This window comes from Rhinatrema bivittatum, chromosome 5 (genome assembly GCF_901001135.1).
Source record: "Rhinatrema bivittatum chromosome 5, aRhiBiv1.1, whole genome shotgun sequence".
In the NCBI taxonomy this organism is placed as follows: domain Eukaryota; kingdom Metazoa; phylum Chordata; class Amphibia; order Gymnophiona; family Rhinatrematidae; genus Rhinatrema; species Rhinatrema bivittatum.
The window spans coordinates 215,809,426-215,822,436 of NC_042619.1; the positions used below are offsets into that span (position 1 = coordinate 215,809,426).

The window sequence follows — 13,011 nt, forward strand, 5'->3', positions numbered from 1 at the left end:
AGAGAGGAGGTGACTGAGGGGGGGGGCCATGGTGATGGGGCCTAGGAGAAACCCTAGAGCCAAGAATAAGATTTCCTGGGCTCTAGACTTGACTTTCTCAGCCAAAGTTGCACAGAATTGGCAGCACTTTTTACCTCCTTATGCCTCCAAGATCCTCTGGGCCATGCTGTAAGTTTGTATGCGCTGTTGGCAATACCTATTTGTGTTTAGTTGAAATTTTATTCAGAAACAATCAATCAGGGTAAATTATGACAACAAACAGACCTGTTCTCAACATGAGACAAGTCTGCAACACCCAAACATGAAGAGTGCATAAACAAGCCTGCCATGTGCTTTGCACGTACAACAAAGGGTACCATATCTTAAAAACACAAACAATTTCCTTTTTCACCCTGTCCCATTATGTTCAATCAAGACTCTTCAAATGCCTTGTTCTTGTGCATCCAAAAAGTCAAACCCTTAAACAGAGTAGAAACCATCAACATAAAATAAATCCCAACCATTATTTCAGCCTCCCCCCAGCATCCACTACCAAATTGAATAAGAAGTACCTACTAACCATAACTACTTCAATTCCCAATATATTGCAAGCTATTCACTATTTGACTCCTGGCCTGATGGGATACTTTTCCTATATCATCAATTTTGTTTTTTTTCGTGCAACATGAAAATCATTAGCCAGACCAAGGGATTCGATGTACATCATATCGTGTAAGGAATTTCTTCTTTTGCCAATAGGATGGTGGTTTCATCTCTCCATACTAGTAAGATTGATTTCTTCCCTAAAAGAAAAGCTTTCTGTATAAAAAGAATGTTCCCCTTTTTCAAAAAATACTTGAGAGATCCTTTTCAAATAAAATCAGTTCAGGAAAAAATGGAATACTATAGCCCAGCAGCTTATGCAAAAAGTGTAAAACCTTCTCCAAAACTTCATGTTGAGATCACATCTCCAAAAAGCACAGGTCAGTGACCCTTTATTCTGTTTACATTTTACACATACCATAGAACTGGTCAGTTTAGCATGAAAAATCAGCAATTGGGAAATACAAGCTCCTTGGATGAACTTAAATTACAATTCCCTCAGATACATATTGGAAGAGAGAGCCTTTAAGTCAATAAAACCCGACTGAATCTCTTTCACAGAAATTAAAAAATTCCCATCATTGACCCATTTCTGTTGTATACTTCATAGGTATTACCTTTGGCTACCTTCTGGAGATCTTTATAAAGAAGCGTCACAGATAAACATCTCCTCTCAATATGAAAAAAATTCTTCAAGTTTCAGGACAGGGTTTCCTGAGTTAAATTCCCTTTTAGCAGGGAGCAAACGTAATGCGTTAATTGCAGATACAGAAATAGAGCAGTACCCCATAACCCAAATTGATTTTGCAACTCCTGGAATGAAAGGATCGAACCATCCACAGCCAAAACTACTTGTAGCGAAATAATGCCAGCCTTGTGCCAGTCGTTAAAAAAAATTGTGATTTGAGAACCAAGTGTAAAATCTGTTACTCCAATTGGCAAAAATGGGAATTGGAATTAGCCAAATTTAAGGCACCCATTGCTTTCCGCAAGCATATCATAGTATATTATTTAAATTCCTCTTAGAAACAATACTTGTGTATGCGTGCAAAATATACCAGTACTTAAGTCTAATAGTTTCACTAAACTACGCTCACTTTCCAAGCAAACATATCTAATGTTCTCAAAGATCAAATCACGAAAAATCCTTAACAAGCTAGCCAAATTATAAAGCTACACATTTGGTAATCCCAAGCCTCCCAAGCCCACTTCTGCTTAAGGCATTGGAGAGCTATCCTCTGTTTTTTTTACCTTTCCATATAAAAAAATTCCAACATATGCTCCAACTTCTGAATGTCCGCCCCCCCCCCTTTAATTTAATGGGCAAAATTTGGAGAAAATACAACCATTTTGGAAATAGCACCAATTTAAAAAGATTTATATAACCACACAAAGATAGCAGGAAGTGTAGCCACGCTTGTAACTTACTTTCAGTAGTCTCCAAAAGAGGTGTTACATTCAGATTATACAAATTCCTGGGCGTACCCCAGATCAGTCCAGACAAGTGGGCTTTATGCAGCAGATGGAGGCAGAGAACAAAACTTTGAGGCACTGCTACTTAACCAAGTGTGCCACCTGCAGTCCCTCAGTATTTCTCTGTCTCCAGCAGATGGTAGAGGTGCTAAACCTGCAGTTGAGGTGTTTTGTTTTTTTTTGCTTTTGTTTTTTTTTTAAGAAAAGTTTAGTAAGACAAGATTCCTAGAAGGCTCCCCAAGGTGTTAGGTTCCTTCATGGGCCATCTCTTGGGGCGAGCTGGGATTTGGTAATCCCTGTGCTAGCTTAGCCCTTGGTGGTCAGGTGGGGTTGAAAGCCAGGGGTATCTGGTTCCCTCACCCCCTCTGAGTCCTTACCTCCAGCGTTTGCTCTCTCCTGCTTCCAGAAGTCAGGGAAGTATCTGTTTTTCCCTTTTGATTTCTTGCTGTTTTTCTGTGAGCTTGTGTCTTGGAAAACAAAAAAACACAAAATTTCTGTGAAGATGAAGCAGAAGCAGTGATGGGGTTAGAACTATGCTAAGAGACCTTTTCTTTCGGCAGGTAGGGCCAGTGAGTGAAGGCTGAAGCCTCACGATCGTCGAGTCGGGTGCTCAGACAGAATCTGTGATGCGCCACCAGCAGGATGTTCTTTGTGGCAGGGACTATTTTCAGCCCGACTGCATTTCTGCCCAATGCCTGCTCAGCGTGGGAAAAGTTGCCGTGGTTGTAGTTTGCAGGGAATTCGCCTCTCTGCAGCTGCATTTTGTGTGGACTGCTCCTCGGGTGAGGCGGAAACCTCTGCAGGACCTCTGGGGTGGGGGTGGGGGGTCAATGCACGAGGCCTACCAGGTGCTACAGGCCAGGGGGGGCCAGAAGAGCCAGTGGCCATTTTCAGGGCACATGGCGGTAGCCGGGAGGCTGTCCCTGGGCCTCAGGATTCCCCTCCCCCACTTTCTCCTATCAGTTTGCCTACTGCTGGGTGCAGGGAAGCGATGGGGGGGACGGGACACTACTCTGGATAGGTCCTCTCCAGATTCAGAGCCTTTTTCCTTAGATTTCGTCCTGCTTCTTCATAAGGCCTATTTGGTCAAGGAGGAGGCAGGTTCCAGACGCCCACTTCCAAAACAGTCCACAGTGGCTAAGAAACCTCAGGGGAGAAGCTGGATACCTCCAGGGAGCTCTTGTGTCTTATTGGGCTGGGACTGTCCACGGCTGAAGATGAGGACACATTTGAGGCGTCAACGTGCCTGATCAGCGGGCAGGATGATCCAATGGATTCTGTCATAGACCCGGTCACTGGTGTGGGGGATCCTATGCTAGATGTGGCTGACATCCCGGAGGCAGAGGGGGACGACCTTCGTGTGGTAAGGTTGTTCAACAGGGAGGAGCTGGGTCCCCTGATTCCTCAGATATTGGAAGATTTGGGGATCAAGGTTGCACAGGATCGGATGATGAGGGGATGAACCTGGCCCTGGAGGGATTGCACGGACCTCCTAAGGCCTTTCCTTTGCCCAAGATGGTAAAGAAGTTGATGGAGTGGGAGTCTCCTGAGGCAGGCATAAAAGGTGGCCAGAGCTATGGCCAAACTGTGTCCATTGCCAGAATTGACCCTGGATGCGTGTATAGCCGCGCACATAACTCAGCGCATAACCGTGTGCATAAGTGCACGTACACTTTAGCGCACAACCGGGCACATAGAGTTACGCGTGCCAAGGCGAGTTTGTGTTCGCTAGAGAGGCAAGAACCGGCTGAATGCATAAGCTACAGAATATTATGGCCCCGGCAGCAAAGAAGCTCAAACGACACTCACAATGTGCTGCCTGCCATATTAGGGCTGCACAGTCTGACATGGGAATCCTTCCTGTGACAGCATGTGAAAGAGGCCTAGGGAGGGCTTGATTCTCAGAACTTTTCCAAGTTAGGCCCCTCCCAGTCTAAGGACAGGTCAGCCAAGACCTTATCTGACAGCACCCCAGACCTGAGCAATTCTGGGCCTGCGTACTCCTTGGGAGAGGGCAGTCAGGCGGCCCCTACCCCAGTTTCTCCTGGGCTAAATATGGACCCGGCGGCCTTCTCTTGGTTGGAATTCTTTCAGGGCCTTCAAGCCCTTTGTTCAGGCGCAGTCAGCTACTGTCCCTGCCCGGGCTGAGCCCCAGCTGGGAAGGTCTCGCCCTTCCAGCCCTATCAGTATGCCTCCGGACATGCCTCGCCTTACCAAGGGCGCCCCTGACAGGGACCCAGACACCAAGGATGACGAAGGAGATTCATTGGAGGACGGGGAAATTCCTCCAGGCCTGGAGCTATACTTTACCATGCTTCAATTTTTCCATAGAGAAGAATTACCGGCCCTTGTCTCCCAGACCCTGAAGACTCTGGGAGTTCTGGGCACGGATCCCATGTCGGAGCCAAAGAAGAACCCCCATCCTGGTGTGTCTATAGAAAGCCTCTTGCTGTTTCCCGATGCTGGAAGCCATCCATGAGTTGATTGACCTGGAACGGAATCAAGTTTTAAAGGTCGGGCCCTAGAGGCCTTGAACCCTCTGGAGCAAGTGGTCAAGGAATGCCTGCATTTCCTGAAAGTGGATGCCCTGGTCTGTGCCATCTCGAAGTGAGCAACTATCCCAGTAGAGAGAGCAGCGGCCATGAAGAATGCTCACGATAGGTGGTTGGAATCCATCCTTAAGCAAGCCTTTGACGTGACAGTAATGACACTGCAGATCGCTTCCTGTTGTGCCCTGGTGGCTCGTTCTTGCCTTCTCCTCTCTCGAGAAAGACAGCTCAGGGGCGCATACTAGAGAGGCGATTGAACCCGCCGCGGCTTTCCTAGCAGATGCAAACTTGGACCGAGTTCGTACCTCAGCCAGAAGACAGCTATGGTAGCAAAATTGGTCAGCAAATGCAACCTCTAAGGTAAACCTCACAAAGAAGCCCTTTAAGGGACCCCTTCTATTCAGAAGCGAATTGGAAAAGCTAGCCAGTAAGTAGGATGAATCTCCAGTGCTCCAGCTTCCGGAAGATAGGAAAAAGAGGTCACAGCGCCCAACACCCATGAGGGGTCAGGCCAGGGGCTCCCAGCGCTTCCGGTCGTACAGAAACTCGTCATTTCAGTCATCTCTGCTCTCGGGAAGGTCTCAGCCCTTTCGGAACCAATAATCAAAAAGGGGAACAGGTTTGGGCTCAGGTTCGACCTAAATTTCCCAATGAAGTTTGCCCAACCCATCTACGGGACGAGGAGATAGGGGGCTGACTATCCCTCTTCTATCAGCGGTGGGTTGAGATCAGACAAATAGGTACTGGACATTATATGAGAAGGATATGCTCTGGAATTTCGCAGCATCCCTCAGGACATGTTCATGATCTCATCTTGCCACTCCCAGCACAAGAAACTTGCAGTGGAATCCACACTGATAAGGCTTCTCAGTCTGAGGGCCATAACTCCGGTACCTACACCCCAAGTAAACATGGGGCATTATTCCATCTATTTCATTGTACCCAAGAAAGTGGGTTCGTTACAACCCATACTGGATCTCAAGAGCATCAACCATCATCTACGGATAATTCACTTCCGCATGGAAACTCTTTGCTCTGTCATAATGGCAGGACAACTCGTAGAGTTCTTAACCTCCCTGGACCTCTCAGAGGCCTAACTTCATATTCCAATCCATCAAGACCACTAGCTTTTCCTACGCTTTGTGGTACTGGACCACCATTACCAGTTCCAGGCGTTGCCCTTTGGCCTGGCAACTGCCCCCAGAACATTCTCCAAAATTAGGGTGGTCTTGGCGGTGACACTGAGGAAAGAAGGGATCCTGGTGCCACCCTTATTTGGATGACTGGCTGATCCAGGCATAGTCGTTGGAAGAGAGCTTCCAGGTGACCAGCAGGGTCAGGTCTCTCCTGCAGGAACTTGGTTGGGTCGTGAACATGGACAAGAGCAGCCTCAAGCCCTCCCAATCCTTAGAGTAGCTGGGAGTCTGATTTGGCACCAGACAGGACAAGGTCTTCCATCCTCCCTCGAGAAGAAGGAAACTGATGGATCAAGTGCGTCGGTTGACGAACACAATGCGCCCAGGGTCCTCTGCCTCATGGCATCAATCCTGGAAGTAGTACCGAGGGCAAGGGCACACATGTGGCCCCTCCAACGCTGCCTGCTGTCACGTTAGAACCCACTGTCTCAAGACTACTTGATTTGCCTCTACCAACCGATGAAAGTATGCTCTCGGCTCCAGTGGTGGCTTCAGGAAGTTCACCTAAGCAAGGGTGTAAGCCTATCCCCACCGAACTGGATCATCCTCACGATGGACATGAGCCTCTGAGGATGGGGAGCTCACTGTCAGGAACTGACAACCCAGGGGCAATGGACCGAGGAAGAAGCAGGCTGGAGCATAAACCGCCTGGAAGTGCGAGCGGTCAGATTAGCATGCCTGTAGTTCAGCCACAGGCTCCAGGAACAAGCAATCCGCATGATGTTGGACAACGCAACAATGGTTGCCTACATCAACTGCCAGGGAGGAACCAAAAGCCACTAAATGTCTCTGGAGGGTAAACCCCCTTATGGAATGGATGGAGTTAAACCTACAAGGGATCTCTGCTTTCCACATCGTGGGATAAGACAACGTCAGAGCAGACTTTCTCAGCAGGGAAAGACTGGATCCTGGGGAATGGGCATTGTTGACCAAGAGCCTTCCAGCTCCTAGTAGATCGTTGGGGCCTCCCATCCATCGACCTACTAGCTACTTTTCACAATGCAAAGGTTCCCCAGTTCTTCAGTCGCAGATTAGATCAGTGCTCCTAAGGGATCGACGCCTTCGTCCAGGCCTGGCCAGAGGAGGACTTATTTGTACATCTTACCTCCGTGGCCTATACTGGGCAAGATCATCCGCAAAATTGAACACCACAGAGGATTAGTCCTTCTGGTGGCCCCAGATTGGCCCAGACGCCTGTGGTATGCAGATATGCGAGGGCTTCTCGTGGAGAGTCCCCTTTGCCTTCTCCAGGAAGGTCCAATCCTTTACGTAGATCCAACTCTGTTCTCTCTTATGGTCTGGCCCTTGAGAGGGCTGGCCTGACAAAGTGTGGATATTTGGTAGGGGCGGATTGTGGGAAAATAATGGCCCGGGGGATTTTTCTCCATACTGGCCCATGGGTACCCAATTACACATACAATTTGGTGAGTCACCAAATACAGAATAAAGGGACCATAAAATGTACACAGAAATGCACAGACCAACTAAACTGGAAATCACAACAAGTTAGACTGTATGTAATGCAGCAATGGAAAAACAGAAAATACCAACATTCTTCATAAAACATCAAACAATAAAATCAAGAACTATAAAACATTAATCACAATAGGAAAATCATACTAAAAATATATATTTCAAAACTGCTGATGAATAGAACCTCCAGTAATTTAACTCATACAAATTTTTGAAAATTTCCCTAACACCAATAAAATATTTCAAAAACAGCAGACATCAAATAATAATCAACAATTAAAACTAATAAGGATAGAAAAAAATCCCCGGTTCTCCATACCTGGGAACTTTTAATTTCAGTCACTTTGAGATGGTCATGAATTAGTTGTTCTCTAGCACAGTGGTTCTCAACCTTTTTTTCTGTCGGGACATACCTGACAGATGGCTCTTACGTGTGTGACACACTGAACACATGACCATCATAGGGCTAAATGTAAAAGTACAGTTTGCATCCACAGGAACCCTCCTGACCCACAATTATGGATGTAAAGCAGAATGATGACATTCCCTGTACAACTCACCTTACAAAAAATATATTCTGATTCTAGTGTCATCTCAGTAATAGCAACACAAACTCCAACTACCAGGCTCAATAGCCCTACTTATGAAAAGACAGCAGTTTATCACTATTGCATGTCCTCTTGAGAAAATACAACAAATAAGACTGATACAGTAAAATACCTCACCTCGGTCACATACACAGAACTGACCTAACATACTCCCAGGATCTGCAGTAATGCACATAAACTAATCCGCACACAGTTACACTTGTATTATGGAATGCACTCAAACAGTAACAACCCTACCTATGAAAAGGCAACACTACAAATATTAAATCAGGCCTTAAACACCAAGACACCTCCTATTAGGAAAACAGAACTAGCCAAGCAGGTATAGATCCCAACACAGAAATAATTGTATAACTATACTAATAAGCAGAATAAATGTTTCACAACAACTATGAACAGAATAATATCCAACAATTAAAAACTCAAAAATTATTTAAAATTCTCCAAACACCAATAAAATATTTCAAAACAGCAGACACATCACATAATATTCAGTAATTAAAATGGCAGTCAATCAAGAAAAATAAACTTAAAAAGCCACCTTTGGTGCGGCTGCCATTTCCTCTGGTCGCTTACCCGGCCAATTTTGCTTCAATCCTCGCCTGCCCGAGCTGACGTCGGAGGGAGGAGCTGAGCCAGACGCCCTCATAATCGGCGTCCCTGCGGCGCAGCAGTGCGGCTGCCATTTCCTCTGGTCGCTTACCCGGCCAATTTTGCTTCAATCCTCGTTGCCTGCCCGAGCTGACGTCGGAGGGAGGAGCTGAGCCAGACGCCCTCATAATCGGCGTCCCTGCGGCGCAGCAGTGCGGCTGCCATTTCCTCTGGTCGCTTACCCGGCCAATTTTGCTTCAATCCTCGTTGCCTGCCCGAGCTGACGTCGGAGGGAGGAGCTGAGCCAGACGCCCTCATAATCGGCGTCCCTGCAGCGCAGCAGTGCGGCTGCCATTTCCTCTGGTCGCTTACCCGGCCAATTTTGCTTCAATCCTCGTTGCCTGCCCGAGCTGACGTCGGAGGGAGGAGCTGAGCCAGACGCCCTCATAATCGGTGTCCCTACGGCGCTGAATCGCCGTCGGCGCGTCGCCAAAGCCGCGCGCCTAAGGGGCGCGCGGCTTTGCCCGGCTTCGCCCGGCAGAGACCGGTAGAGGCCGGAAAAGCTGACATTTTGTTATTGTGTTGCCATACTTTCCTTCTTTATGCGGCCGCCCAAAGAACTAGGAGGATTGGATTGCTGTGCTACCGCAAGGAGTCATAATTAAAGGTACTCTTAAATTTATTTTCCTCAATTGAGTGGCTGTTATCCTCTTGGTAAATGCCACATACCAAGAGGAAAGCTAAACTGAGAGAGATTTCCTCAACACCAAATCTGGATATAAATCAGCCATCTATACAGGACTGCTTTGCAAGAGCCCCCATAATTACACCGGGAGGAGAGGTCGCAGGAGAAAAAAGCCAGGAGCAGGGCCACAATCTCCAGACCGATGAAATACCTTTAAGTCCCGGTGCCCCCGAGACACCAGAGCGTCCTACTGGGACTGTAAGGGGAAAACTTGTGTTTGAGGATCCTAAGTTGGGAAAGGAACAAATGCCTGAAGGAGAACATAAAGATATGGACTTGGAAGTCCCAGGATTTCTGAACTCTGAAATTCAGAGTCCAGTAGAACACTCAGGCATATTGTCCCTATCCCAAACCAGTCCTAGCAATGAGCATGTGGAAAAGGGGAAGCAGGGAAAACAGGAAAGACCTTTGATTGACCTATTTCCAACTACACCAAAGAAATTTACGCTGGAGGAAATAGGTGTCATGATACTTTCAATGCATAAATCAATAAATAGTCTAGCTAAAACAGTACAGGATTCGCTGAATGATAATAAGACCTTACAGTTAAAAGTAGAGAATGTGGAAATTACTGTCAATAATGTAGAGAAAAGAGTGAATGACATCGAAAAGGTTCAATCTAACTTGATTAAATCTGAGAGGTTATATGCAGGTAAAATAGAACAAATGGAGAACCAATTGAGGAAAACAAATTTAAGAATATTAAACTTCCCAGTAACTCATTTGATTTCCCCCATGGAATTATTCAAGAGTTATTTAATCAATGTGTTAAAGTATACAGAAAATGCTATTCCAGTTATATCTAGAATTTACTATCCATCCCATAGATCTGAGAAAAATGTACAACAAGAGCAAGATACATCTAAAGAGAATGCTATAAACCTTTCTGATTTGTTGGAGAAATCATCAGAACTAGATATTAAAACAAGAGCAGTATTGATTGTTCAATTTGCTTTTATCTCTGAGAGAGATACAGTTATGAGATTTTACTTCAAAAATCAGAAATTAAAGTTTCATGGGCAATGTATTAGTATATTCCCTGACATAGCTAGGGATACACAACTGAGGAGAAGGGAGTTCCTTACTTTAAGGGAAAAAGTGATACAACTGGGAGCAAAATTTATGTTAAGATTCCCATGTCGATGCATTATATCTTTTCAAGATTCAAGATATATATTCAATCAGCCTGATCAACTCAGGTCGTATCTGGATTCCCGCCCCTAAGATTTCCATAGGAGGGAAGTGAAAAAGGGGGGTTTGGTAGCATACTAGATAATATTGAGTGATATGTTGTTGTTGCTGCTCTGAATTGCTATCTTCTTAGTTTTTTTATTTCTTTACTGTAATCTTTTAAAAATATTGCACAGATTGCAAATGTGTTAAGTTGGTATAAGTTCTGCAATGGATATTTCTGAGTTGCAAATGTGTAATGTCTTTTTGAAAATTTGAAATCTCAATAAAGATAAAATTTAAAAAAAAAAAAAAAGCCACCTTTACTAACCCCTCTCCAGCAGCTCTCCTACTCTTCTTCCTTGCAGGCCAGAAGCACACACCAGAAACAGTAGTGGCTGAAGCTCTGTACTCATGGTCCTCTTCCTTAGGGCCCACGACCAGTCTCTCTGTCTCTCACACACACATACCAGTTACACCCCCATGACCAGTTTCTGTCTTTCACACACCAATCATCTCCCGACCAGTCTATAGTACACTTTTACCTACATTATGTGCCTACATGTAAACCGTTGCGATGGTATTTAACTTAGCAACGGTATAGAAAAGTTTTTAAATAAATAAATAAACACACAGCAGTCACCTTCCCAAACAGTCTCTCTCTCTCATGCACACACACAGGCTTCCCACTTCCATGTTCTATCTTACATATACAGGCTTCTCACTCCCATGCTGTCTCACACACACCCAGGTTTCTTAATCCTGTGCTAGCTTGCCACATGCACAGGCTTCTCATTCCCATAATAACTTTCTTTCTCACACACACACACACACACTCACTCCAGTCATCTCCCTGACCAGTCACTTCCATTGTCTCTCCTATATACACACATTTCACCTCTCGGACCAGTTTCTCTCAATCACACACATGCTCTCTCTCACACATTTACATAGATGATCTCAATCAAATGCTCTCACTTACACACAGGCTCTCACTCACCATTACACATGCACTCTCTCAATCACACATACATACATTCTCTCACTTAGTGGCTGGCTTTCTCTCATTTCCTGCCCCCCCCCCCCCCCCAAGCAGAAATGGTAGCTGCAGCAGCCTCTTCCTCTAGTCCCCGCATGGCAAGAAAGAAGAATCCCATCATCCACGGGAGGCTAATTCTGCTGTCTCCTGTGCCAATTTCTGTCTGTTTCTGATTTTGCTTCGGGTCCACGCTACTGCTCGGGGCCGCCCCAGCCGATGCTACTTTTCCATGCAGCATGGCTCTTTCTTCTTCCCGCGCACCCCACTGCACATCACTTCCTGTTCCGGGCCAGGGGGCAGGTGCGGGAAGAAGAAAAGGCCCAGCCGCAGTTGCCATCCTCCACTAAACACTGCTGCCGTTCCCATCCAGGCTTGAACATGCTGATAGCCCGGGCGGCAATGGCAGCAGTCGAAGATTGTCCCTCTCACTCGGTGAGGGAAAAGGGGGGAAGAGCAGTGGGAAACCGGTTGAGAAGCACTGCTTTGGAGGGTGGGGGTGGCCATTTGGGTAGGAAGGCGGCTTGAGAATGAAAGGAGCCTGCTGCAGAGGAAAGCTGTGGGAGCTGGGAGGCAGGCATTCAGCCCGTGGTGAGGCAGCGGCAGGAAGTGTGCTGGCTGCCTCCCGCTGGCAAAAACGCAAGCTGGGCAGGCGCAAATGGAGGCGGCGGGGCATGGGAGAAGTGCGGGGAAAATTCAAAAGCAGCACTTAAGCGGAGGGCCTCGGGGGAGGCTTCCGCTCTTGGAGAAATGTCACATGACTGCTGTTGGTCGCCGCGACCAACACCTATCACGAGATTTGGGTAACCAGCCCATCGGGGCATGCCCGAAGCCCCGATAGGCCAATCCGCCCCTGATATTTGGCGTCTGTGATTGCCACCTTGCTCCGCATGTGAAAGTTCTCAACGTCCCTGGCATATGTATGAATCTGGAGAATATTTGAGGCGTAGTGCGAGGAGCATGGGGTGCCCCTGCGAACATCCAAGATCCCCTGATTCTTGAATTTTTACAGGACAGCCTGAAAAAAAGGATTGTTCCTCAACTCCTTGAAGGTCCAGGTGGCAGCCCTCTCCTGCTTCAGGGCCGAGGTGAACGGAACCCACCTGTCGGCACATCCGGACTTGGCGTGTTTCCTAAAAGGGGTTAAACAACTCCGACCGCCCTTAAAGTGGTTGGCCCCCTATGGAACCTCAATTTCATATTGGACTTTCTAGCACGGCCTTCCTTTAGACCACTGCGCAGTCTGTTGCTATGCCTATTAACACTAAAGACTGTATTCTTGATGGCGATATGCTCAGCTCATCGCATCTCTGAACTACTGTCATGTCTGGAATCGTTCCTTTGATTTACTCCAGGAACAGTACAGCTTAGCACCGTCCCCTCCTTCTTACCAAAGGTAGTCTCAGAGTTTCACCTGAACCAATCCATCTCCTTACTGTCCCTGGATAGATGCAAGGAAACATAAGGCTACCACCTTCTTCGCCATCTAAATGATGGCAGACTTTTAGTATGGTATCTGGAACGATCAGAACCAGTGCATAAGACAGAACGCTTGTTTGTTCTTCACAGGGGAAAGAAACAAAGCGAA

General features: G+C 46.6%; 1 protein-coding gene across 1 annotated transcript in view; it reads left to right on the forward strand.

The window, feature by feature from the left end:
• MED14 (mediator complex subunit 14) overlaps positions 1–13,011 on the forward strand; it is a 220,875-nt gene that overhangs the window by 133,659 nt on the left and 74,205 nt on the right.